The following is a 23566-nucleotide window of genomic DNA, read 5'->3' as shown; positions in this document are numbered from 1 at the left end:
ATACAGTCTTAGTGGAAAATAGAGACCACTGATAGCAGTCTGAGTTCACTTGATCATCAGAAACCAGTTTACAAAACGGTTATTTAACAAATAATCAGTAAACATGAGTTGATATACTGAGATGAACATGGCCATCAATAAAAATGTCCCAGACAGGAGGACATGGGGTTATAAATATATCTCTCTGTCCTCCACTTCCTCTTTCTGCTTATTAGTGCGAAACCATATATCCACTTGAGGTAACCAAAATCTAATTTTACAGGTCAAAGAGTTCATCAGAGACTGTGGTGGAGGAGGAGGAGGAGGAGGAGGAGGAGCAGCTCTGTCCAGCTCAACATCTTTCCTGCCGTGTGCAATGTTCCCCTGCGAACCCCTGAGATCAGGTTTTATCATCTACTGTATCTGACAGCGTCGCTGAAGCATCACAGGGTTATGTACCTTGATTAAAAAGCATCTGTTAATCAGCTGACCTACAGGTTTTACCTGTTTTTATGTTGTCTATCCAATTTTTTTCTAATCTGGGTTTCAAACCTGCAACTCATTTGAGCCAGAAGCCTGGTTTAACACACGATGAAGGAAAAGACAAACCTTTCAAGAGAAAACAAGTGAAGCTGAATATTAAAAAAAACACGGCCGTGGAGTGTTTTGGCTTGAATGTCGACGCAGCATCACAGTGTCCGTGTGCAAACCTGACAGGAAACATCAACGTCTGCAGCCCATCTGAGAGCTCAGTTATTCAGCTCGTAGCCTGTGGGTCTGTGTGCGTCTCAGAGGGAAAGTGTCTTTAACATGCATGTGGCTATACAAGCCTCCTGGCCTCTGTACGTGTGTGTATAAATGTGTGTGTGTGTGTGTGTGTGAGTGTAGCTGCAGGCTATGAACAGGCCATCTCTCCACGGAGCTCATTTGGAGACGTCCTGGCTGCTCTGTGAGTGAAATCCAGGTTTAAACTCTGACGGTTTCACAGGTGTAACTCCTCCATCGTCCAGCAGCACAAAAACACTCACACTCACACTCACACACAAACTCTGTCCCAGGTTGGTTGTGGTTATGACGTGTTGGTGGATGCTGTCCAATACAGCATTGCAAGCCAAGAGCCAATACAATCACTGTTAGGTCTGAGTATCGATACATGAAACCTTTAAGGTTTGCCTGCATTCGATCCTTTGTGTCCCCAGATCAAGGAAAAGTGATTATTTGTATGGTTTTGCTCACAGCAAGCGTTCTTCAGTTTAATGACCATTTGAGTAAAGAAGGTGTACTTGCCACCTCTGCAGAGACAACACGCCACAACTGATTACTTAATAAACGTTACATTAGATAATTGTTTACTAGGTTGAATTACTCATCTTCTGTATGTTGAAACAAAAAACAAAAAAACAGCCCTGGTAGGAGTGTTTGTGTGCGAGGTTTCACAATCTGTAGCTTTTCCACCAACATGACAGAACGCGTCATCACTTTTTCTGTTCTGTTGAATTTAGCGTGTTCACCTGGGTCTTACGTTTAGATCAAAGCCGAGCTGATAAAAAACCCGGGTCTACTGCAATGTTAGGGTCATGTGACCCGCGTGTAAATGCAGAGTTTACACATTCACATTGCACACAAAAGCCCGATCTTAGCGGGTTTAAGCAGTTTTTTTAACCAGTGGAAAAGGTTTATGACTTCCCTTTATTTAGTATCCAAACTGTAGCTCTGATTTTTTAAGTAGAAAAAAGGTGTCAAATGAAGAACTATCGGTATCGGCATCATCTTTAAGGGTTCTGGCATTGCAGTGTTTTAAATGGTACCCAGCCCTGCTCACTGTGCGCAGGTCGGTTTGTTTCACGGCATTAATAACAAGATAACAGAGCTTGTTAGCTGCAGAGTGAGAGAAATACTAAAATCAACACATAAGAGTGAAAAAAAAAAATCCAACCACATGATCGTTTTCAGCAGTGCTAGGGGTTGGTGTGAAAAAGCACAACAGATACGGCTCATGAGACGCTGATCACTGTAGTAACTGAAGCCAAATGTGGCAGGTCTTTTTGTTCGCTAACCGACCATTTATCTTCAGAGAACGTGCCAAATCTGAGTGAATCAGGAGCGGAGCCAACGGGAGACAATGCCAACATAATGCAAGAACAACAGGGTATTTTAAACAGCCACTGTGTAAAAATGTGTGTTGAACATTATGAATTCATCAGTGTTGGCTGCAAAAAAGGTGGCAGGTTACAGTAATCCTTTAAATGGTGCGAAAACACAAATCGTTTATGTTGTTTATCAGACAAAACCACCAAATTTCTCTGGTTGAGCCCCTCAGTTGGGAACATTTTCTTCTTTTGTCTGTGTTTTGTGTCATTTTTAATTTGAATGTCTGAACAAAAATTGCGGCGGACATTTTTCTGTTTTTTCAGGCATGATTAAACGATCGTTTGCTGGACGAGAATTTGGGAACAATATTTGTGTTGAGCCGACTTGCTAGTCGTCTGACTCCCTCTGGCTGCTCGACTGCCTGTTTATCCATCTGGTTGACAGGATGACACATGTTCAAGTGTTAGGTTGCACGAAAAAAAAAAACAGAGAGGAAAAAAAAACTACGACTGTCTGCAGGCTCGTTACACACAGACACAGAAACAGCACGGCAAAATGTGTGTGTGTGTGTGTGTGTGTGTGTGTGTGTGTGTTTGTATTTAAAAAGAGGTCAAGCCTCCTCTGACCTTTATCACCCATCTGTTAAATGCACCAGCAATCTGGTGAGTACCTGTGTGTTTGTGTGTGTGTGTGTGTGTGTGTGTGTGTGTGTGTGTGTGTGTGTGTGTGTGTGTGTGTGTGTGTGTGCATTTGTGTGCGTGTGTGTGTGTGTCTACAGTACCTGGACCGGGAACATATTCTGAATAATCACCATGGAAACTGAACTTTAACTGGCCAGACAATAATACAGTAATGCAAATAATCCGAACAGCGGCTGAGGTCATTTCATTGTGTAACTTGGCCTTCTCAGTATTGTGAGAAGAGATTGTCGAGTGTTATTATGAAAGAAAACTGGTGTTTCCATGAAGCGACTCAAAACCCGAGAAAAAAAGACACAGAACCGGCTTCAAGTTGTTCTCCATACGGACGAGTAGAGCGGCAACGAGCAGCTGATTAATCGATTAGTGGATCTAAAGAAAATGAACTGCCAACTTGATAATCGGATAAGTGCTTTTTAATGTAAAAACATCAAACATTTGCTGGTTCCTGATTCTTAAATGTAAGAATTTGCTGCTTTTCTTTGTCATGTATGACAGCAGATGGAGAGTCTTTGGGTTTTGGACTGTTGGATAAAACATTTTTAGGACGTTTTACAGACGAAACAATCGATTAATTGCGAAGATAATCGACAGATTGATCGATAAAGAAAATAATCATGAGTTGAAGCTCTTCATATAATATTTTGCTGCTTTATCATTACCTCATTGAACTTTAATGCAGATTTAGATAATAAAACGTATTGTTAAACTGTAAAATATCAATCCTCCATTACAAGTGTTTGATCACATTTGAGGGATCATTGTAAAAAATGTGTGTCTATCAGCCAATGTATTGATATCTGAATTTTTTTACTCTCTAGTATCGGCATCAGCCCCAAAAACTGGAAATCAGTCGGGCTCTACTTTACTTCCCGTCAATCACAAAGACGAAATAATCCAACGATAACGTGTTTCCTTATGAAACATAATCACATTGTCTTTTGTTGTGTGTAAAACACAGCAACTAACACCATGCGTAACAATGAGATATCTATTCAACACACACATTTTCAACTAAAACCTCTAAACAAGAAAAATATGAAAAAACTAAACTAACTGAAGTTGTGTAACCCGAGCTGCATGGCGACACACAACTACAGACAAAATGCCAGGAGAGTTCATTCCAACACTGTCGGCCTTAAAATACTGAGCAGTCTCTGCCAATCATTGACTCACAAAGTGGGACAAGGGAGTGGGAACTGTTGTAAAGTGTTAAATCAACACCGAGACTCCAAATATAACAACACGGCAGGTTTCTTCATAGAAAGGCGGGAGGTGTGGAGTTCAGAGGAGAATGAAACAAACTGAGACACAGGCCTCGACTCAAGGGAGAAAGAAAAAGTGTTTTTCTTTCCACATTTCTCATTTGACGCTCAGTGGGTCGAGCTGTCCATCAGCTAGAAACTCAACCACTCCATCATCATTGGATCAGTCAGTCGTCCGCTTGGTCAATCAGAATATAAATCAGTCAGCCAGAGAGTAAACCAGCCAGTCAGTCGTTCCTTCCCTAACAGTCATCAGGGGCATGGATACCGGAGATTAGTGGAGTGTCCAACACTCTGAGCCCCACTTAATCCAGTCAGTCACAAATCTGCCCCAAGCATGACGATTAACCCCTTTCCCCTGCAGGAAGCAATCCGAGGGAAACACAGCATGGATTATTCCAGGCAAAGGTCACTGCTGGACCAGGCTAGTTTCACCCTGCAAACACATTCGCAACACTGTCGAGCTGCAGACGGTCACCACAACATGAAATACTCCGATCAACCAGGCAGGTTCACCTCCAACCAGCAACAGAGGTCAACATGTGGACTAATGCACGGTGCTGCCAGATATAACAGGAAATGGCACAAAATGATACTTAAACCTGCATTAAAGGTGCATAATGTAATATCTATGTAAGAATTTTAGTTAAATTATCAGCAGAATGTGAAGATATGTCAGTTTTGCCGTTTAGTCAAAGATGGAGGCTGCTAATCCTGGTTACGTCACCAGTAATGCAACAACACCAACACTCCCAGTGGCGACTAAAGCTACAGACAGAAACCTGACTAAATGACCAATATGTATGCTGATTCTGATTGTAAGTAATCAAGAAGATCAATAAGCAATATTTTGAACTACTTTGCAGATACGCATTAAAAATCTGGGAAAAAAATCCAGGTCGATTCCAAGTAGCAACGTTTGCAGACGACTGAAGCTTATTCGTTCCAAAGCAGATACAAAAACTCGGCCACTGTTTTAAGGATGCATTCAAATCAGGCACATTTCGAGTGTTTTGACTACTTCTTCAGCTCATTTAATATGGAAATTCAACATTTTTTTAACCAAATCTGATCCAGTTTATTGTTCAGCGTGAATCCAAACTCAGTTTAAGAGCTCTAAAGGGCAACCCGAGGTGAACTAATCCAATTTCTCACTTATTCTATCATTGCCTCTGAACTTACCATCTATCAGAAGACATCCTAAAAAATATTAACCTCTCTCTCTTTGTTGGTGGAGCATTTACCACTATTTTCCCTGTGTGTCATTCATTTTCCAGGCAACTACCTGCTCTGACTTCTGGCAATAATCAGCATTCGGGTTCACCAGATTGAGTTGTCCATCTCTACTACAGCCAGACTCCCTCATGAGCCGGTCCAGCTATCAAATTATACTATTAGAAGTCAGAGATGAGAAACTTGCCTGGAGGAAGAGGAGGGGGTGAGGGCTTTGGGGAGCAGCAGAGGAGTGGAGTTCAGCTCCAGCTGTATTATATAGCTGATCTCTGCAGGGACTCTCTGGTTCCACTGGTTGAGCACTGAGCACACACAGCAGCATGGCCGCCAGGCAGAACTAGTCTGCCGCAGACAGCCGAGGTAATTACATGGAAGCGTTTCCCATGTAACCCACTACAGAATAACCTACACAATGCTTTATGATTGGCAGTCTTTGTCCCGAGGACCTCATAATATGACAACTTTAGTTTGGGTTATCAGTAGGAGGTGAAGCTCAACAGTTTTAAAGACCCTGAAAACAATTTCCTTATCAGCTTCTGACTCTGAATGATGGAAACACCGTTTTCCAAATGTGGACAGTTTTGGTTATTGCACTTTCGAGATGTCGGTGTTTTTTTTGGGCGGGGCTTCACCGGATAAACATGAACCAAACTTTCAATTAACCAATCAGGATTTTAAAAACTTTAAAACATTTCAAGTGGTCATGCACACTCGCAGATCCAAGCTATCCAGCGAGAGAAACAACTGCTCGTTTTAAAACAACAACAGTGTTTTTGCTCTTCTCTCGACTGACTTCAGTAACAGTTTGATTTACCAGACGTCTCCGCTGGCAGCACTCTCCTACCGTTGATCTGATTGGTTGAAGTTAGCCCTTGATAGACGGTGATAGACAGATGGTCCGTCCAATCACCTGCCAAGTGCCCGCCCTTTTCCAGACAGTTTCTGAGGATTACTTCCTAGACGATTTTACATGTTTCAAGGACATTGTCAAGACAATCAGAACCACACTCACACATTTCTAATGAAGCAGATTAACTGATTTTTCAGTCATGACTATTTCATGTTAGGATTTGAGGTTTTCAGGGGCTTTAAAGTGTTGCTCTACTTGTTAAAATAAACAGAGGTAATATGTTACAACACAAATGATATTCTGCACAAACTCTACAAGCCTATTGTCACTCTGGTTTTTGCTCTTACTGTCTAGCTTTCTCTTTTTATGCTCTTTATTTAAACATTTAGCCAGACAGCTGCCAGTTTGTTACTCTGTGCTGCAGCTACAACCATGAGCACAGTTTTGAACAGAATCAGACACGTCTGTCAGTGCGTATCATCCAATTCACAGGACCTTTGTAAGAGTTACGTTCACGTTCAGACTAAACACACCACCTTGACTACCGTTAACAGAGAAGGTGACTTGTCTTTTTTAACATTGTCTGCTGAATGGTTTTGTCCTCGGAGAGTCGCTGCGAACCCTGAAAAGACTTTAACCCTGTGAATGTTTAACAAAAACCCCACCTCTTTCAACCTCTCCACCCGTGTCTGCCTGAAGGTTTAGTTTTGTTGAGTTTTCTCTTAAACAAATAAGATGAAAACCAGAGAAGAAGAAAGGAATACAACGTGTGCAGGTGACATAAAGAAACCACAGGGAGCTTTGAAACCATGTTAAACTACGAGGGAAAGAAAGAAACTATAAAATAAACACACGAACCACATGAAGTCTTTGAGCTGAACCCACAGGTGAGCTGATGCTACCTGACTGTGAAGTCATTCGCTCAGCTGCATGTTTACAACACGTGAATGATCAGATCCTAACAGCAGTGGATTCCCTCCGTTGATCAGCATGGTCCTGTCTGCTGCGTGAATGTGTTTGCATTCACAAGTGTTTCGCTTGACCTCTCCTCATTTTATGGCTCCACTATAAAGGCCAGGGAACTACACACAGCCTCAGGCTATGCTAATCAAACACTGAGTTTGCACACAACGGGCTGAGCTCATCAAGCACGGAGCACGAGTGAGCCGCCCGGCAGGCAGAGGCAGACCGACACTGAGAGCCTTTCACAGCAGAGAGCTCTGCACCTTTGACACCAACTGCTGAGCATAAAACTCTGAAGACAGGCGGCCAAATGTCCCCCTCTCACCACCACGACGGGCTGAGAAGAAATGCTTTTTTAGAGAATATGTTTGCCTCGTTAACAGCCAAGTTATGGTGATATCAGGCTATATGTCGTCCATATCGTTATATTTTGACATCATATGGCATTGATGTCGTCTTTTCCTGGTTTTAAAGGCTGTATTACAGTTAAATTATATCATTTTCTTGACTTATCCACATTACTGATGACTGTTGATCAAAAATCTCATTGTGTTAATATTTCGTCAAAGGACCAATAGCCATCCCCATCATACAATAATGTATTGATATCGAGGTATTTGGCCTCGGGACCGGTCCATATGGTTCTATCAGGGCGATTATCAGTAATCAAGGAAACTGATAAACGATATTTGGAAACATTATACATTTGTAAATAAACATTACAATTTCGTTATTTACTGTACTTGTGTACTTCCATTTCCTGCTCAGATTGTTCAGTGTTGATTGGTCAATACTTGCGATGTCCAACCAATCAGATAGTGTTGTGGGCGGGACACTGAGTGAGACCACAGACTGTTAACTACAGATAGAGAAAGGACGCTGGACCAGAGCCAAAGTACTGCATTTTTAAATTCATTCAATATTGTAATCTTTTACCTCCTAATATTGGTATCAACATCAGCCCCACAAATCAGATTCTGACTATTTAAATATGATCAGCAGGTTTAAATGTTTTCAGTTTTCAGGCTCAGGCTCAACTTCATCGCTCTCAGCTCCACTGCAGGGTCCACCACACTGGTCCAGAACCAGAGCAGAGACTGGAGACGACGCAGTCAAAACACAAAAATAAAGACCAGTTGAATACTCTGCTCCTGCTCCCCGCGCTGCTGACAGGAGTGGTATAATTACAGCCTAAAGGGAGCTCAGGTGAAGTCAGTCATTTGCTGGTGACTCATCTGCAGGAGGATTTAACACGAACAGAGGGATAATGTAGGTAAAAAGACTCATTATTGGCCTCTAGCAGACCAGCTTCTGCTCCAGTAACAAGTCTTAAGTCTCTCTAATGATGAAACCTCCAATGTGTTGATACATTAGGGAAGAAAGCTGCGAGAGATACAGAATATGATGACAATTATGTATTCTGATGTGAAGTCCAAAACACATTAACGGGCTGAAGCAGCGTTTTCTAACAAAACCATAAACAGAAGATGAAAAATCAATGTTTTCCTGCCTGAAGAAGAAGAGGAAGTGGACGTATATATGTGTAGTCGTATAGAGCGATAAGTATAGTCGACCCTCTCCCTGTACTGTCAGACAGAAGTACTCATTTAGCTCTATGCATTGTGCATCAGCACAAGTACTAACGTCATCACATTAGTCATGAATGACCCTCCATCAATTTCACAGAGGAACATTCCTCTGCATTTAATGGTCTTCTTGGCTCGCAGAGTGTTTCTGCTCGTGACCGTCATGACTTCATGCACTTCACATCACATGAAAATGTTGACGCGGTGGATGTAAGATGGATGTCACACAAATGTCGTGCAGTTAAAATAAAGCAAAGATACGCGCGGCGCAGCTCGGCCTTCGGCTCCTCACAAAGGCTGCAGACGAGCGCCGAAGACACGCCGCCTCCTTCACGACGAGAAACGATTGTTGGAAACAGATTGAAGCGCTTTTCATGCTAGAAGTGAATCGAGCCCAAGACAGACAGCGTGAAAGGTGGTTTGAAAGAAAAACACCTATACATCCACTCTGAGAAATACAGATGTCTGATGGAAGAAGATGTGCAAACACACAGCTACAAAAGTAATAGAACCACTTTTCTTAGAGAAAAATGAAACTGACAAGAGAAAAAAGAAAAATCCAACAGTTCATCCAGAGAGAGGTTGAGAGGGCAGAACGAAAATTCAGACAGAGAATCAGAACCTGAGAGAGACGTGGCGTTTCTGAAATATACAGCAGGACTTTAACAACCTCCTGCAGGTCAATCAGCCTTCAAGTCGTCTCAAATGAGACTCTCAAAGGTGAAAGAACGGGTCAAAGTACAGGACTGAGGACAAACTCGTCTCTTATTAACTTGAGATTCTTAATATTAGTCCAATCGCCTTCTGGCACCGAGAGAACTGAAGGTTCGCTTCTCATTTACATAAACACTATTTACGTCTTGAATCGTGGGTTTTGTGCTGCAGCTGCAACTAACAATTGTTTTTATTGTCAATCTGTTGATTATTTAACTCATTAATCGGTCAGTTGTTGAGATGATATTCTCCACCCAAAGATATTCATTCTCAGTAAATATTTACATTTAGGAAGCTGGAATCAGAGATTACTTAAACTGATTTATCGATTATCAAAATAGGTAATTAACTTAACGGATGACAACTTATCGAGTAATCATTGCAGCTCTAGCTCGTCAAGCTGTTATTTTTGGTGCATTTAATAACATTAATTTATGTATTGAGCAATTTATTCACTTCTTTACTCTTTATTTCTTTCGTACAGCACCTTATAAAAGACTCAACTTTATCAGAGCAAACTGAAACAACTTGTCGACTGATGATTTGGACATTTGATGAATGACTTGAGACACCAAACATTTGGCAGTTTGTCCAAAGTGATAATTTGCTGCTCTACTCAAAGCGTCAAAGCGATCTGAAGACATCATACTGGACTCCTTTTTACTAATATAATGAAAAATATAAATATGAAACAATTTACCCATTAATTGCTCATTTAATCAACAGAGATAATTATCTGCCAAACATTCGTTGGCTTCTGCTTCTCAATATTGAGGATTTGCTGCTTGTCTCTGTTTGTTTTTAATCACAGCAAACTGAATATTTTGGGGCCAGCGTTCAGACAAATCAACAAGGAAACGCACAATAAAATGACGAGAGAAAGAGCAAAAATCCCTCGGAGCATTCCCAAGATGCAGCGGACATTAGAGCCGGAGACTCCAGAAATAGAGGGACCCAACCCATCCAGCAAAGGGAGAGGAAGAGGATGAAGGGGAAAAGGGGATTAGAAGGCAGGCTATCCCTCCTCCCCTGCCCTCCTGCCGAGCACATGGCCAGGTCAGGGGGAAACTGGAGTTATTTTGGAGCCGAGCAGAGAGGAGCTAAGCAGGCCCTCACAGGAGGATTTATCCTGGAAGAGGCTCTTCGAGTCGCACTGTCCCCTGGCAGAAGGCTGCGGGTGGGGAGGGGCACGACAGAAAATCTGTGACGACCTTAAATTAACCTCTTAGATGCCAGACAGTAACAGCAAATGGCTTCAAAAATCTGATTTTATATCAGAGAGAGGCCTGATGAAGCTTCACACGTCTGTTATACAATAAAAACAATTATTTTCATCATCATTTGAAGATAATTAGCGTTAAAATATCATTATTCATCTTAAAGTGACGGTGCTTTTTAGTCGCCTGTTGCTGTAACTTCCAGCAGAGAGGAGAGAGAGAAGAGGAAGGAACGTGACTAAATATAACGTGAATAAAACATGTCATCCATTAACAAGCCTGAGTCACGTCGATAAGATTTTCATCTGCAGTGGTTGTTTCACAAAGAAAAGGGCGACTCCCGTGATACCTCGCTTCTTCACACCGTCATTTAAAAAAGTCTTTTGTTTTCATTCTTTTGATTAAGAGACCACGAGCAGCAAAAATACATTTATAAATCAGTTGTCTCCATTACTCGTTACTTTTCAGACCGTTTCACTCAATTTTCCAGGAACATAAAAAACAATCAAACGTTCACAATTGTCCTGCAGCCCAATTCAAAAGCGATGAATGATCAGCAGGAACTGGAAATGGGTCTTTGTGAAAATGTAACCAACAAACACTAGACACTATACTGAGCCCTCTCGCCTGTGACCTTGAAAAAAAGTACAAGTGGCTTTCAAATGCTTTCGATTGTGGAAGTGTTTTGTCGATGAGCCGCTGACAGATCTGAATCTCAGTGCAGATCTGTCTGAGACGCTTCATCATCATGAACCTACAGCTTTACTTCTTCTGTTTCTCTGTCCGTCGTCGTCTCTAGGCACCGCTGTGATCCAGCAGGGGCACCGGAAATCTTCCACCGGGTATCAAAATCAAAACCATCGAAAAGCTCACCACCATTTTTTCCACCAGAAACTATCTTCTGACACAAGTGTTCAAACTTTTTTTAAAAAAACGACCTGCGGCAAACTTCGGTCGAACCGTTTCCCAGGAGACGTTGCCATGGAAACAGATGCTGTGTACAGTACACTCGATGCTGGAAGCAGATTTGTGCGGCGCTGAAAGAGGCCGTCCTTCAGCTGGAGGACCTCGGCTCGAGCCTCTCCGTCTGAAAGCCCCTGGCCCTGCTGAAGGGCCCTTGTGCAAGACACTGAATTCTTATCAGCTCCCGGGCCGCTGTTCAGTATCAAGAGTCCGACCCTGACCTCTGACCCGCCTGTGGAGGGTGGCATCAATACAGATCGCTCACTGAAACTAGCAGAGAGTCACGAAAAACCTTCAGCTTTGAGGACTTTATTAATATTTTAGATGTTTCACCGTGAACCTGTTTAAAGCACCTGTAGCTCTCTCAGCGGGAACAGACACAGTTCTCACAGTCTTCATGTGAACGAGGTGTGTGTGTCGCGCTGCCGCTGGCTTCTCACTAACTCCTGGTTTGATGCTTTTTAACACTGCTGGGACCCAAAAACACTGAATGAAGAACAACACAAACACAGACACACGCTGGACTTTTGTTTAACCTCGGGGAGTCAGTGTGATCACGCAATAATACTGCTACACTGATTCACAATCATCCACACAGGACATAATGACAGACTGCAGACTGCGTGATCATGTTAACATACTGAACCCATTAATGACTAACGACTACAATTCATATGTCAAGAAAAAGCCCACAGAATTATTTCTGTTAGAGGCGGAAACGTAACATTTGCTGTGTAAGCGGTCAAGACACGTGGCTACACATTAGGGCTGCACAATTAATCCCAAAATAAACGAAACAGCAAGAACTGAAATGATCTCATGAAGGTAAAATGTGTCACAAACAGTGTTTTAATGAAATGTTGCAGCGCTGCAGAGACGCTCTGGTCTACAACGCTTGTTCTCCAGATGTAATAAAACATGTTTGTTTGGCAGAGAGCGGGAGAAATGTCACATCATCCTGATCTTACTAGTTTTTCAATGAAAGTGAAAATTGTGATGTAAAATTTAATCATCCATAATAATCATGAATTATATAGCAACCGCACTATCTGTCAAAATAATCACAATATCACTTTCTGACTAAATCGCGCAGCCCGACTACACATGATAAGATACACATTTGTCATTTCTTAACTGATGTGAAGTCAGCTGAAGTCTCGCAGCTAAACAGAGTTGCAGGTTTCTGCTAAACAACTGAAGGAGCTGGAGACTTGATTTAAAACAGAAACAACAAGTGAAAAAACATAAACAAACAAGCTATCAGACATGATCATCGACTGTAGAAGCCACAAGGTCCCACACTGATTTATGAAGATGTTTTTACACCCTCAAAGTGTGGTCAAGTTTGTGCAACCGACTTCAGACACCAACACTGTTCTCTTTAAAAAAGGCTGTAAATAACATCTTTTCAAATTAATTTGGGACCTCTGGGTTTCTAGAGACTTGGATTACGCAAGAAGAGCTTTAAGGAGCCATTTTATGTTTCGTTTTGCTTTTCATGACAAGTTTCTCCTCGCTGGAATCGAGGGGCTTAGGGCAGAGGATGTCGCTCAGTGTACAGACTGTGATTGTGATACATAAATAAAACTGATTTGATTTGTAACATTTTAATACAAGTCCCCAGCTGCTTCAGTTGTTTAGCAGAATGCTGCAACAGCTGTTTTGCTGCGAAGCTCCAGAAATGTTTTGTGGACTACAAACTTCACCTGACGTTCATCAGCATGGAGGAGGAGATGGTGACCTCTCATGTGCAGAACTTGCCTTAGAAACATCATGTTTTTAACTTTTCTTCAGTTTCAGAGTAACTCAGTGTGGCTGTGTGTATATACACGAGTTCACTGCAAACAGGAGGCACTAACAACTCATTTGGCAAAAGTTTTTTGGTTGTTTTTACGTTTTAAAACAAGTCTCCAGCTGCTTCAGTTGTTTAGCAGAATGCTGCATCGCTGTTTTGCTGTGAAGCTCCAGAAATGTTGTCGACCACAAAACTTCACCTGACTTTGCATCAACATTTTCATTTTTCAGTGAACTGTTCCTTTAAAAGTACTGTCAGGGAAATTAGACATTAATGGGTTCAAGTTATTTTCTCCTGTGTAAGACGAGTTGTTGGGTTCTTGATCACAAATAACTTTTTAATTCATTATGTTTTTCTGTCTTTACGTGGTCGAGCTTTAACAATAATATACAAACATATATTTATAATAAGCCCTGCAGATGTTAGAGACCCAGACAGTGTTTAATAATGCTGGGCTGTCCTCCTCCTCCTCCTCCTCCTCCTCCTCACGTCACAATGCTCCATTCAAATGAGAGGCCACTGTTTCAACGCTTGGCACGCGCCACCGATTGTTCCTCACTGTGTGCGGGTGCTTGGTCATCCCGCATCACCCACCCACCCGCCCGCCCGCCTACACACACTCACTCACTCACTCACACACTCATTTCTCTCCACGCACGCTCATCACTCCAGCGTGCGCACCCCCTGCCACCAGGCGCGCACGCACCGCTCCAGAACAATGTGCGTCTGTCAGGAGCACGCCGGCCTCGTGCACTCTGATACACGGAGCTCATGAATGAGGATGATGATGAGGAGGAGGAGGAGGAGGAGGAGGAGAGTTGTCGCAGGACGGAGCGGCCTGCTGGAGCCACACAATGACCGACACACCGAGCAGCAGCGTCGGTGCTTTTTTAACGAGCTGCAGGCGGCGTGGCGCGGAGCCCGCTGCCCTCCGACACGGGCTGAGAGGGGAGGAGGAGGAGGAGGAGGAGGAGGAGAGGAGCGACAACAACACCATACAACTTACTACAGCGCCTCCAAAGTGTGCGCAAACCTGCGCTTTATTTCCCTGGCATCGATAATTGATCAGAGCGCCTGTCAATAAGCGTCCAGCAGCAGCAGCAGCAGCAGCACGGTGTGATGTGACCGCAGAGAGGAGCAGGAGGAGGAGGAGGAGGAGCAGGAGGAGGAGGAGGAGGAGGAGGAGGAGAGCCCTGCAGCCTGCTCGCCTCTCTGTCAGTCAGCATGCAGGAGAATATCCCGGACAACACTCCGGAATAGAAATAAATAATAAAAAAGGTGCAGAAAACGCCTTCTTACCTTCACTTCTGCGGGGTTACAAACATGAAAGTCGGCCAGCGAGGCGCGTCTCCGCACGGTGCGTCCCGCGTGTTGGCTGCAGCTTGTTTATTGACTCGCCTCCGGTCTTTTTATCAGTGTTTATTCTAAATGGACAATATGAGCGGCGGAGTGAAGGGAGGGAGGGAGTGAGAGCACACAACAGGACCCTCAAGACTCTGTGTGGCAACCGGAGGGGGGGCGGGGCCACGGCTGCTGACATCATCACAGGCCGAGAGAGAGGGGGAGAGAGAGGGAGAGACTACACACCCAGTGTCCAGTTTATTAGGTACATCCAGCTCAATCTGCTGCAGGTTCATGGAGGTTATCATGTTGGCCGTGTGAGAGGTGTTTCTATTGTTTTGTACAATGATCAACTCAAACTGCAGCCTCAGAAATGACCACAACGTCATGAGCACTTTTATTTACTGCAGGATCAGAGTTTCACTTTTCTTTGCGGCGGGAGGACTGGACTAATCGCCAGGCGTCGTGCTCAAAGCAAGTGTTATGTTTTATTATTTTATATTTTCTGAAATGTCTTTATGCTCCCGTACTCCCCTTAAGGGTCTGAGGTCCACCCACCACAGTCTCATGAAATCATGTGGGGAAACTCTGAAGGACAAACAAAGAAAAAAGACATTTACCAACAAAAACTATAAACAAGAAGACATGGGACCGAGTTTGCCCATCTTAAAGTGAGTGTTTATGAGAAATCTGTCTGATTAGCTGAATAAACACAGCATCTTTTGACCCATTCGTTTGGAGTAAGTCGGTTTATAAAGCACTGAATGGTTTCGGGCCAAAATACATTTCTGATCTGCTGCTGCGTTATGAATCCTCCAGACCTCCGAGGTCGTCAGGTTCAGGGTTGCTTTCAGTCCACAGAGTCCGAAACTAAACAGAAATGAAGAAGCATCACTTCTCCAACTCTCACCTCTTTTTTCAAATCAAGGCTGAAGACCTTTCTGTTTGCTGCTGCCTTTCACTGAAGCAATTTTAATGCTTTGAACTGCTCAGTGACTTCTTTTCTTTAGTCTCGTCTCTTTTAAAACCCAACATTTTTGAAATAACTGAAGCCACTTCCTTCCTACAAGTCTGAATAGGTGGACAAGACCAGAAAACATGAGCACGATCAACCAGAATCCTCCACATCTTCTCCAGCAACTTAACTTTGTTTGGACTTCTGTTTAGGATCAAGTTCTTCCAGCACCAGGTCCGTGAGTTGTCAGTAGATCGTATACCTCCGTCAAGTCTTGCAATGTTAAAGGGGGTGAGAAACGATTCCTGTATCTGTCCTAAAATAATTAGAAATGTTCGAATAATTGAACCACGCTAACACTTTCAGCTCAGCAGCTACAGTGAAGATTTCGCCTTAAAATAAGGGTTTAAATTACATATTTTCAAATTAATTAAGGTCTCTGGGTTTCTAGAGAAACTGAGCATTAAGGAGCCATTTTATGTCTTTTTGTTTTCCAGCTGTTTGTTTTCCGTTTTAAAACAAGTCTCCAGCTACTTCAGTTGTTCAGGAGAATGCTGCAATCATGGAAATTAGCCTATAAAAAATCTCCACTGTGGACATTAATGGGTTAAAGGGTTCTTGCTCAATAATAACTTTTTAATTTAAGTCATTTTGTTCTTCTCTCTCTTTATGGGGACCGTTGAGGACTTAACTGGACAATAATACACAAACATATCTTTAAAACAAGCACTAAAGAAGATGTCAGGAGAACCAGACTGCATTCATAGATAGATAGTCTGTTTAATAATGTTTATCCAGATCACCACCAAAAGTTAGCGGGGTCTATTCTGGGCTGAGACTCATCCTCCATACAAGTTTGGTTGAAATCTGTTCAGTAGATTTTGTGTAATCCTGCTCACAAACCAACAAACAAACAAAACCTCTGTGACGGAGATAAAAAAAAAACAGGGGGACCCGTCTTCTATCCATCTATTCCTCCTTACTTTTACCCACAATACAACTCATCAACTGGAGGATTTTAATTCAAATACTTAATTTCTAATTAAGTATCAGTGTCAGTACCCAAAAGTCATACTTGAGTAGAACTAACGGGGCATTTTTCTGGCTGTGACAGCTGCTTCTGTTTAAATTACTGAGCTGTAAAGAAGAATAAATCCTACAGGGTTAAAACAAGAAGCAGCTGTACTGAAATGACAAAAAATAAAAAGTAAAAACTTTGGAAAAAAACAGACGAGCAGCTGTGATTTGAGATGAAAATGATCCTCTCGGTGAGTCTTCAATAAGTTTCATTCTGCTGAGGTTTCATTTCCTCTGCACGCTGACCTTTACACTGGATCATATACAAATGTTTAAATACACACCTCCACCTCAGGCTGCTGCTGCCGGTGTGTGTGTGTGTGTGTGTGTGTGTGTGTGTGTGTGTGTGGCATGTGCCCTCTCACACATTTACATGACAAACCTGCCACCTATAGGCAGAGGGTGAAACTGCGGGGTGATTAGCCATGCATGCCCATGGACGGGACAATGTGCCGAGGGAATTGCAGTGCACTGTGTGTGTGTGTGTGTGTGTGTGTGTGTGTGTGTGTGTGTGTGTGTGTGTGTGTGTGTGTGTGTGTGTGTTGATAAGGATGCTTATCACTGCTTGTGCTACAGAAAACACTGAATAGGCTGCTTGACCCTAGAGGAGACAGTAATCTGCCTGAAAGAAGTGAATTACAGCTGGTTTCTGTCAAATGCTCCAGAATCATACGAATAAATTTAAGTGTTAATAAAATAAAAATCCAGACAGCACGATTATTCACTTATTTATTTTGATCTATCTGAGCTCACGGCCGGTGTCTCAAGAGTCTGTAGTCACTGATCTCTTTTTAGTTTCACTTTATTTATTATCCTCTTGTTTTTATGTCTTTTCTGTTTTTTAATCTGATGATTTTATGACATATGTTTTATTTTGCTGCCTTTATGAAGCATTTTGTAACATGGATTTTCTCTATAACTGAAGATTATTAAATCGAACCAGGTTTGATTGATTTATAGCCTTTCCACCGTCATTAAATAAGATGGCCGTGTGTGTCATTAGTGCTGGTCTTACTGTCGAGGTTTAACCCTGTAATTTTACATTTTTAAATTTTAAACCCATTTGTTTGGGTCTGACTGAGAGTGGTCTGTGCAGTCAGTCGTGGTTTTAACGGGGATTTTTGCCCTTTTTATCTAAAATTAATGCCTTTGAGTGGTTTTGAGCGTTTACGTCATTAAGTCCAACTTCCAGGGGACTTTTCACGTCTCTGCATCATTAAATTTGTTTTCAGTGCAGTTTCCCTCCCACCTGAATGCAGCTCCAGGACTCTTCTCACCTGAGCTGCATCATGGAAAGATCCATCTGTCTGCGACGCGGTGCTTTCACTTTCCCCTCACAAGCTCTGTGCTGTGCACTTACTGTACAGACAATGGAGTGGATTTTTTCTCGCAGGGCCGTTACCATGGCATTTCTACTTTATTGGACAGTATACACTGGAGAGAGTCAGGGCGGATGGTGAGAGGATAAGATGTGATAAAGGTCATGCCCCTGGAGCAAACCCACCTGAGGGCTTTCAGCCAGGAGGAAAACACTTTACGTGTGATCTTTGTATCAGCTAAAAGCGCCGCCGCCGATGGATTTAGTGTTTTTTTTTAAATGTATCTATGCAATCACACTGTATCATCATCATCGCTCTGACGTGAGCTGATATAAAGTGCAGGACGTTGAGTCTCTGGTTTGGTTTAGAGAAATAAAGCTCCTTGAATAAGGTTTGGAAAAGATTGTGGGTTTGTTTTAATGTTAATAAACGTGTTGAATCTCAGGTCACTGTGGACTTTTTCTGTACCAAACTAGATCCTGATCTGATATTGTACAGATGTTGTATTTAAAGCTCAAAATAACCCTAACCCTGAAAACAACAATGGCGGCTCCTCGAGAGGTTAGCGTGGCTGCTATAGCACCATCAGCTCTATCAGAACTGGAGAGTTTAAAGAACGACGCTGACGGCTTTTCTCAATGGAAAACGTGTTTTCACTCTTCTCTCGACTGACTTCAGTAACAGTTTGATTTACCAACTGGCTCCAGTGGGGGCAGCGCTCTCCTACTCTTGATCTGATTGGTTAGACGGCTGGTTCGTCCAATCGCCTGCCATGAATTTTTGAACAGTTTCTGGGGGCGACGTCAGACCATCAGGCGCCAGGTTAGAAAAACCAACGAAGTACGTTGATAGTGATTATTTTTAATTAACATTTCCTCATTAAACTAATACAAAACGTAATCTGGTCGCCACTTAAAACATTTTTACGGTGTCAAATTAGATATATAAATTTATATATAAACAATTCATGGAAACATGGTTGAGCTTTTGTACTTCGTCTTTCCAGCCATTCTTTACTGTGTTATCTTTTATTGATGTGTTATTCTTCTCATCATACTGAACCTCTGTGTGAATGAACCATACGAACAAACTAACAAGGTTTATTTAGCTCGACATGACCCTTTGCATTTGTCCTCTTCAATTTACTAATTGGACCTTCGATCAACACATGCGTGCTCTGCAACATTAATGTAACAGTGATTTAAAATTCTTGTTTGCACACGATGAACGAGCACCCGTGGATCCGAGTTCATCGTACAGACTTCAGTGCCGACGCTGTTAATTCATGGAAGGTAAGCTGAAGGCGCAGAGGAAGCTAAAGACAAATTAAAAAGTCATATAAAAGGCAGCAAAGCCAGATTAACCTCAAAATGAATGTAATAATGACTCACTGTCAGTTAAATGTTGCACAGTCAAAATGGCGATTTTGTAAATATTGGATATTAGCTGTGTTTGATTGCCTGATGTTCCTTGACTTATATTATATAATATTTTAACGGTAAATCTAAAGTGCATGGAGGGAGGGGAGAGATAACCATCCAGGCTGGGAAACAGGGCAGGTTAAAGTGGACCCTGTCCAGTTAGTCTGGTTCGTTTGGGCTGGTGTCAGTCGAACCCTGGTGTGGACCAACGACCGGACCGAGACCGCTCGAAAAGGAGGGTCTTGTTTCGCCTCCAAGACTCTTTTGCGGTTCGTTTGTGGTGTAAGAACAAGCGGACCCACCACAGGATTCATGATAACAGATTTGTGCTGTTTTGACCTGATTCATGAGTGAAAAGTTGTTTAAAAAGTTGCATAAACTGCTCCTGATGATGATGCTGCAAGAAATCAACAAGCTACCTGTCAGTCTGTATGACTTCATGTTCACTCCTCGTGTTGCATGTGTGCAGAGTCAATGTGAACAGGAACCAGACCAGAACTAAAGTGCAACAATGCATCATTTTCTCTCCAGTTGGTCTCGACCAGATGAACCAAACCACATGTGTGAAAACACCCCGTACGTAGCCGTGACTCGGGGGTGTTGATGTATTTAACTATGCATGTTTTATTTTGAGCAGATGTGTAAAATTAAACAGCTGGTTGGTGAGTCATGAAACTCTGAGGAATGTGGACTTTTCAAAATAGTTTTGTGGATGATTGTGTGGTAAAGATATGGTTAATGTGGTCGTCAAGCAGCGACGCTTTAGGTGAAGAAAGACATCTGATGGCATCCGAGTATTCAGAGAATCTTTGGAAATGTAGTCTGAGGTTTACTGGAGCACAACAAACTTTTTTACAGGACTTAACGTTTCAGAGAGAGAGATGCTTTCTGTTTGTGGGTGCTGGTATTTTCAAGACATGGAAACAGAGTTTGCACCGTTAACGTTAGGAATAGATTGTTGTTACGTTAAAAGAAGAGCCAACTTCAAGTGGTCTGGTCAGGATGGATGAGTCTCCTGATTTTAACTCTTCACCCGGTTCAAAACATCTGGATCAAACATGCGTTATTTCCTTACTTCTTTCACCACCGTGGCTTCTAGACTTTTGAGAGAAATGTCCGAATTGTATCACAAATGTTTGATGCTTCACACGGAGCATCGTATTCACACAGAATCAGACTGAATAATCGTTTCCTTCCTTCTGATTTTTACTTGAATCACAGATGTGAGCCGGGGAGTTACGTGACCGGGCTAATGTTGGCCCGCTGTGTGTACAGAGAAAGGTTTGGAGAAGAAAACACGATTGTGGACGAGCTTGTCCTGACTGACGCTTCATATTTCAGCCAAGAAAATGTTTTGTACAAAAGGTTTTTCAAGGCCGTTCAGCCGACAAGCCTTTTATCTCAAAACGTAGGATTTCTTTTCTGCTGTCTTCTCAACAGTCTTTTAGTAATTATAACAGACCAACCCCCAACCTATCTCCCCTCTGCACGCACACACACACACACACACACACACGCACACACACACACACACACACACACACACACACACACACACACACACACACACACATGCACACACCCCTCCTCCCAAAAATAATGAAATGTCTTTCCTCTGGAGGTAGCTGCTGAAATAATGGGCAGAGAGCGGGAGAAGGGGAGACCATAAACGATAATGAACCACCTCATTCTCCTTTTTTTAATTCCTCCTCTGACTTTCCCCCGTCACCTCCCCCATCCCCCTCCCCTCCCGTTCCCCCTCCTCCCCCTTGCATCCCACTGTCACCTACAAATTTTCTCATTTTTATTTTCACCCCGGCCAAACACATCCTCCTCCTCCTCCATCCTCCTCCTCCTCTTCCTCCTTCCCTCAGTCAGACAGAGCCACCGCCCTGCCATCTCCTCCTCCACCCCCTCTCGTCTCCTCTCCTCTCACTCCTCACCCATTTCTACATTGTCTGCTGCAGCCCCTCACCACACACTCCCCCACCTCCACCCCCCACCCCCACCCCTGCCAGGAAGCATCCTGGGTAATTTCCTCCTCTTATTGAATTGGGACGGGGGGCGGATGGAGGGAAAGATAAAGGGATGGGCAGATGAACGGAGGCTTGGGATGAGTGCTAATGGAGCCGGTGGAGGATTCACACATCACAAATATGCAGCACATGCTCCTCTCTTCTTCTTCTTCTTCTTCTTCTTCTTCCTCTTCTTCTTCTTCGTCCTCTTCGTCTTCTTCTTCTTCTGTATACCTCTGGCTCATTTCCTCTCCTGAGTAAAATTACAGCTGAGCCTCTCTCCTCTTCTCTCCGTCATAAAAACATCCCAGACAAAAGACTGCGACCTTTTTTCACAGAATGCTTTGCTATTCAACTATCCTGCACAATGTCTGCTTCCCCTTACACAAACACACAAACACACACACACACACACACACACACACACACTGAACCTAATGCTCCCTCATGTCCTATGTTATTTCTATAGGTGAGTGAGTCATTGCTCCTCTATTCCTGTCTGTACTTTTGCTCCTCTGGGCCGAACACTATAATCTCACAGTCTCATCCTGAGACAGACACACACACACACACACACACACACACACACACACACACACACACACACACACACACACACACACACACACACACACACACACACACACACACACACACACACACACAGTCTATACTGTCTGCTAAAACTTCACCTCCACTCTTCCAGCAACAGGGTTGAGCCGACTGTCTGGTCTGACAAATATAAATCACATCAGAGTGTTTCGGGCGGTGGAGGTGGAGGTGGAGGAACTGCACCAATCACAAAGTTGACTTCCGAAAGGAATCAGCAGCAATAAAAAAGTCCTCAGAGAAGTTTTTTTAAGTAGCTATAGAAAAATATCACACAGTACAGTTTGTGCAGAGCAGAGCACCGACAAGTTTATCTTCCAACTGGAAAATGCACCGATCAGTACTGGTCACTGGTCAGTTTATCTAATTTATGCAGGATGATTTTTTTGCTGGTTCTTGAGTTTATTTTAAATGTTGAATCCGGTGTTTTATCACTCAAAAGCTCAACCATGAACTAGGGATGTTTTGCATCGGTTGCATGTCTGCGTCCACGTAACTCCAGGTGAGGAGTGATGCAGTCAGAGTTTTTTTTGTTATTGTGAAAAAAAAGCAGATGTGTTGGGCTGAATTTTATTACATATTCGATAACAGACATGCTGTCTACTGCCGATACTGAGGCTCCTCCAGGACGACTACAAATATGTGAACTTTTTCAGTTATTATTCTGTGTCATGCTTCAGTTGTGTACATAATGTCTGCCGCATGCAATTCACAGCTTTTACAGTTATCATTTCTATAGTGTTCGCTAATTGTTGTACGTGCTTTTAATAGTTTTGATCTTATTTTATTTATTTTTTTTTTTCGAACCACCAACTCTTTGATTAACTTAAAGACACCGGTTTGTTGTTCTATATATTTAGTCTTGGTGATTGTGTTTCTTAAAGGTCCGGTGTGCAGGATTTAGTGGCATCAGTGTTTGAAAACAGAACACAGAAGTCATACTAACAGTCAAAATTGGACAAAAAAAGACAAAAGTAAAATTATACATATATTAACATGTATGTATATACTGCATCTAACCCAATATTAAGCATTTTTGTGATTATAATATTTTTTTTTATGATAAAAATAATTTAGGAGGAGACCCCAGGCCCATCCTGCCTTAATATGCCGGGAATCCACCCCCAACTCTGTGATTAACTTAAAATCATTTAAGTTTATTTTCTTTGCACATTTATCACTGACTTGTTTTAAAGCTCTAATGATGTGACAGAAGTTTCCCATGGCCGACATGAATCCTTGTAACTTGACCCTGTAGGTGAGAGGTGATGGATATTGGCACATGGCCTCGACCATTGGAAGCGTATTATTGATCAAGATCCCGCATCGGTCGAGCCGCTGTGGGCTGCACACAGCACACCAACATCTTTTATTTATCGTGCACAGGCCGCTTCTGATGCAGATCGATACAGTAACACCGACAGATGTAGAGCACTTCTGTTTATGTTCAAACTGTTCACATCTCTGACCCTGAT

The 23566-nt window shown here is 42.7% G+C and overlaps 1 protein-coding gene across 3 annotated transcripts in view; it reads right to left on the bottom strand.

Moving 5' to 3' along the window:
• LOC311265061 (nucleolar protein 4-like) overlaps positions 1 to 23566 on the bottom strand; it is a 157758-nt gene that overhangs the window by 87071 nt on the left and 47121 nt on the right. Inside the window, exon 1 of one of the 3 annotated variants that reach the window (XM_084366378.1) lies at positions 14654 to 14846. The exons of the other annotated variants lie outside the window; for them this stretch is intronic. The gene's annotated coding sequence lies outside the window, so the exon portion shown is untranslated. Of the gene's footprint in view, positions 1 to 14653; positions 14847 to 23566 lie in introns of those variants that run through there. 3 annotated transcript variants of the gene reach the window in all.

This window comes from Pagrus pagrus (genome assembly GCF_965226575.1).
Source record: "Pagrus pagrus genome assembly, chromosome: 11".
Classification (NCBI taxonomy): Eukaryota; Metazoa; Chordata; class Actinopteri; order Spariformes; family Sparidae; genus Pagrus; species Pagrus pagrus.
This window is presented reverse-complemented; position numbering and strand designations above follow the sequence as displayed.